General features: G+C 36.9%; 1 protein-coding gene; it reads right to left on the reverse strand.

The window, feature by feature from the left end:
* LOC309496537 (uncharacterized protein) overlaps positions 1–5073 on the reverse strand; it is a 134672-nt gene that overhangs the window by 62098 nt on the left and 67501 nt on the right.

Consider the following 5073-nt stretch of genomic DNA (forward strand, 5'->3'; position numbering starts at 1 on the left):
CTCAACACCATAATTTTAACTCTGCTAAATTGTCTGTGTAGAATAAAGTCAATAAACTGACTTGAGTCGCAATTTCACATTTTGTATAGGTTCTTGATCTCTAAGTATAGAACAATACCTTTTCATATCACTTAATAATTGTAATGGCTTCACAAAGACAATGGACCAGTGCAACTAGATTCTCCTAGAGCAGGTTTCTCAACTCTGGCCCTCGAGGTCCTGCAGAGTTTAGCTCCAACCTGAATCAAACGTGGTCTAAACTTTGCCACATCACAGAAACAAAAACCCTGGTGAGTAGTTAGTTAAACTGTGAATTTCTTACATCACTAATACTTGGCAAAGTATTTACGCGCAGCAGCTTCTTTGCAGATTTCTGTTTACTGATGTGCAGCACGGGTGACACTTTCATACCCTTGAATGGAAGAAAGTGTTGGTGGTTTATGTACACTTGAACTTTTCCCTAACAACAGTTATTATGCATGTTAACTTAATGTGACCTGTATTTACTTAACATCACATGGTATAGATAAAGTGAGAAGAATGCAACCGAACCTCTTTCTATGACCTCGCTCTGTTCATCTCATTTTATTCTTATCGCTAATGTGTTACTTATGTTTCTTGTTTTGGTTTTAGTTTTAGTCCAAAAAGCATTATTATCTCTTGTTCCAGAGCAACCCTCAAAAAAGTGTTTAGAAAATGGACTGAAGGATGTATGATACAGAAATATGAGGCTTAAGAAACATTTGTTAGCATAATGTAAAAAGTAATGCTAAAAAAAAACTCAAACAAGCAAAACTTAAGTTCAACAATGCAAGACACTTGTTTTAATATAGATACATTATAAGCTTGGTTTCGCTTTCACTTCTCTTTTCTAGTAAATACAAGGCTTTATAAGAATTCATTAGACTTTTCACTTTCTGTTCTAGTAAATTGGAGACCTAATAAGGTCCTATACTATCAACAGGATGTTTCAACATCAACGTTTCCCAACCCTGCTACTGGACTTCCCCCAACAGCACACATTTGTGATGTCTCCTGACAACCATTTCAGGTCTTAAAGTCTCTATTAAAAAGCTGATGAATGAGTTCCAGTAAATGAGAGGCTTTATAAGAACAGACTTATGGTTTTGGAGTCTGTTATGCAAGATTCAAGAGTTTATTGTCATAAATACAGGAAACACTCTGTATAATAAATACAAGGACATAAAAAATACAAAATTACAAAAAGTGCCAGTGTATAGTGTGCTGCAAAGTGGTAATATTTCTCTTGAGAAGAGAAAAGAGATTTATTTCATATTAAACAAGTTGTTTTTGAAATAAAACTGCTCTTAATTTTCATTGATGACTATTGCAGTTTTAATTATAATTTTAATTATATGCCTATAATACATTGTATAATCTAGATAAATATTTTAAAATAATTTTCAATGAGGAGTAAGTGTTGAAGAATTTCCCTTGTCTCATGTAAAAGTTTGAATGCTGTAATGCCCAGCAGAAAATAGGTCACAAAAGGATGAGAGAATGGAAAAATACAACAACTTACATCACAATAGGTGTAATTGTGATTGTCAAAACATTTGGTAACAAAACAGAATTTTACACAATTTTCACGATTTCAATTAAATTCTTGGGATTTGATTTCAATCTTGATTCAATATTGACTCTTTGGATAAATATTAGGTAGGCTACAGTAGATAGCCTGCATGTTAATTTTTCTCAAGAAAAAATATATCTCACATAATGCTGTAAAACATACAGAGCCCTGTCAGCTGGTATTATTAAAGGTTAAAGGTTAAAAATTTACAAAAATGTAATTAAATATAATTTGGTTTTCATTATAATAACAATTATGATACAAGTAAAAATATAATACAAATGTAATATAGTGCACATATTTAGCAAAATACTCCTCTCTACAGATATTTTTTCTAGTCAACTAACGTGTTGGTCATTAAATAGCTTTCCTGAGGTAAATGTAACGTTCTGTGACATAATTATTCACCTGCAGTTTTATCGATATTATGTATGAGGCATATATACCTTTCGGTAAGTTGTACTGTATCTTTAAATAAAAAGTAACAGATGATCGGTTTACTTGAACTGAGGCGTTACAGCGATCGGTCACGTCACATTTACAAGCACCAAAACGGTATTTATTGTCTGAATTTCGTAATAAAATGGACAGAACCTGAGAGCTGAGAGTTTTTTCCATATCATAAGTAACCTGCTCTGTCTAGTCTGTCGGTCTCCGTGTCCTCTTTGCTCCGTGATTTTTCTCTGCGTGAGAAAATGGATGTGTGGCGTGAGAGCGTGTGAAAAGTGTCAACTGCTGACTGCGTAGAGTTGACAGCCCTGCTTTTAGAAGGGGGATAAATCGTCGGCAGCGTTCCTCCTTCCGCCGTGCTTTTTTTTCCTTGTGAGGATTCATTACATTAGACTAGAGTGTGCACTGCGCCGCATGCACACAGTGGTAATACATGTGGGGATTGTTTACATCAGAGTGCGCATGTGTTTCACACATGTGTTTGTTTAAGCGGTTGATGGAAAATAAGCTAATGCGCGTTCTATAAATATAAATTCTGATCTATTATTTTTCACGGTATTTTGAAGTGCCCGCGATAACAATATCGTGCATATTCATTACCGCGATTTATCGCATTACCGAATACCGGCACATGTCTATATACCAATACAAATAAATAAAACATCTTCAGTTAACTAGCAGAGCATTCATTTAGTTTGTTTGTTAAATAAGAGATGATCTAGCGCTGAAATGTGTTGTTTTTTAAATAAAGTGATCAAAGTGCTCCTTGCCGCTGCGATCAGTGGTGCGGATAATGTGTTCTCTTGTGGCTCGCACACAGTCTTCACTCGGACGCGCGCTTCAATCCGTTGTGGAGACTCTATTCGTTCCGGCGAAATTACAAAACAAAATGCACACAAACGTGTCCTTAACCACTGATAAACAACCGGTTTTGATAAAAAAAAATAAAAAAAAACCTATACGAGTGCGGATAAGAACCGAGAACCAAGAACCTCTGACACGCTTGGCAAAAGTTCTGCCACTGGACCACTTAAATGCACGCTTAAATTCTCACCACTAACAACATATATTAGACCTCATTAAATGACAAATTAAACCAAATGTACTATTTATATTGAATTGTGTTAGCAACGCTTTTTTATTAAACATTTTTATTTATTTAGGCCTACATTAGTAAGCTACACCGCGCCTGCTCATAGGCTACTTTTTTTTCTTTTTTAAAGAGACCCCCACAAAGATGAAATCATAATTCGAACCCTGCTCAGAACATTGCGATTTTGGCGAACTAAAAGACGAATATATATGTGACAGGATTGTGATCGGATTGAGAGACAAATCTCTGTCAGAAAAGCTGCAGCTTCAAGGAACACTGACGCTCAATAGAGCGATTGAAATGGCACGTAGCCACAAGCTCATTAAAAAACCAAAATGCTGACCAAAGTGAAAGTAAATTGGAGGAGGTTCAATTCTACCAACACAATCGTGGCAGAAGAAGAAAAACGAGTTCTGATAGACAAAGAAAAGGACAAGGCTATAGAAATGAACAGAGTGACAGGAAGAAATGCACAAGATGTAACAAAACCCATAATCAGACAGAATATTGTCCTGCCAAAAAAGCAGAATGTCGTAAGTGCAGAAAGATTGGCCATTTCGCAGTGGTCTGCCACACTAAGTACAAGAAGTGACATCTTATGAGGATGCAGGGTCAGCTATGTTCCTTGGCTCAGTTCAAAGGGAGGATGCACCCATACCACCATGGACTGTCGACATCCATGTCCATCATGGATGGACAAATAATTAATTTAAAAATTGACTCTGGCGCAGATGCCATTGTAATATCTGAGAAAAGCTACGCGAGTCTAACGAACAAAACACCACTGAGCAAAACAAACGTCATATTGCACAGTCCTGGTGGCAAGCTGGAGTGTATGAGCCAACTGAGAACAAAAGTAAGAGTGAAAAAAACATATGTATCTGATGAATGCTAATGTGGTGAGAGGAGCTCATGTTGGGGGCTAATAAAAAGAATAGATGAAATAAGAGAGAGCGTGTTTGGCTCTTTGGGACTGATAGCATGCAAAACAGTTAAAATAATGCTCAAAAGTTCAGCTGTCATGATATCTCTATGGTTTGGATTCCTTCAAAGCACTCACTGATGACAAACCTCTAGTTCCATTGATGAACCAGAAAAACCTTGACGAGGTCCCCATTCGCTGTCAGCGACTCCTAATTAGGATGATGCGCTTCAACCCAGTGGCAGTGTATACCCCGGGAAAGTCTCTGCTTATAACAGACACGCTGTCCAGACACCCCCCTGGCCAACTCAGAACCCTCAGACCTCGAAGAGGAAGTCGAGGCCTACATAGCTGGAGTTGAGAAGCACTTGCCGGCTTCTAAGCCGGCAAGTGCTTCTCAACTCCAGCTATGTAGGCCTCGAGTTAGTAACAAGTTTTCACATTGGTCATTATGTATGTGCATGTATGTTCAAGGAAGTATTCAGTAAAAACAGTCGAAACACATGCAAGTCTAGCGTGGTTTCTGACAGTGTTTACGATGCCGTTCAACAGCCAAAGTACAGTATTCAATACTTTTTGAGAACTCTAGTGTTTTTTTGTTTGTTTTTTATAGCCTATGTGCATTTGTATATCTGGGCCACATATCTTGGCCAGGACACTCCTGTAAAAGAGATTTTTAATCTCATTGAGGTCTTCTGATAAAATTAAGGCTAAATAAAATGAATTATGCGTTGACAGTTTTTATGGATCACCTCAGATCATTGCCATATGAATAGCGTGCGCTGTCCATAGGTGTTCACATTAGCAGTAATGAGCTAACACAATAATGACTGGAAATCTCTCTTTTTTAATACAGATTGCATAAAAAGAGAATAATTGTTTTCAATTGAATTAGATAATTCTAAAGTAGACATGAATATTTCTATATATATATTGTTCATGTCTGTGTGACAAGTATTCGCTGAGTTTTTAGTTTTTGTGACATGCACCAGAAAAAAGTTCACAGAGACAGCA

The sequence above is a fragment of the Leuciscus leuciscus genome (assembly GCF_965113295.1).
Source record: "Leuciscus leuciscus genome assembly, chromosome: 4".
NCBI lineage: Eukaryota > Metazoa > Chordata > Actinopteri > Cypriniformes > Leuciscidae > Leuciscus > Leuciscus leuciscus.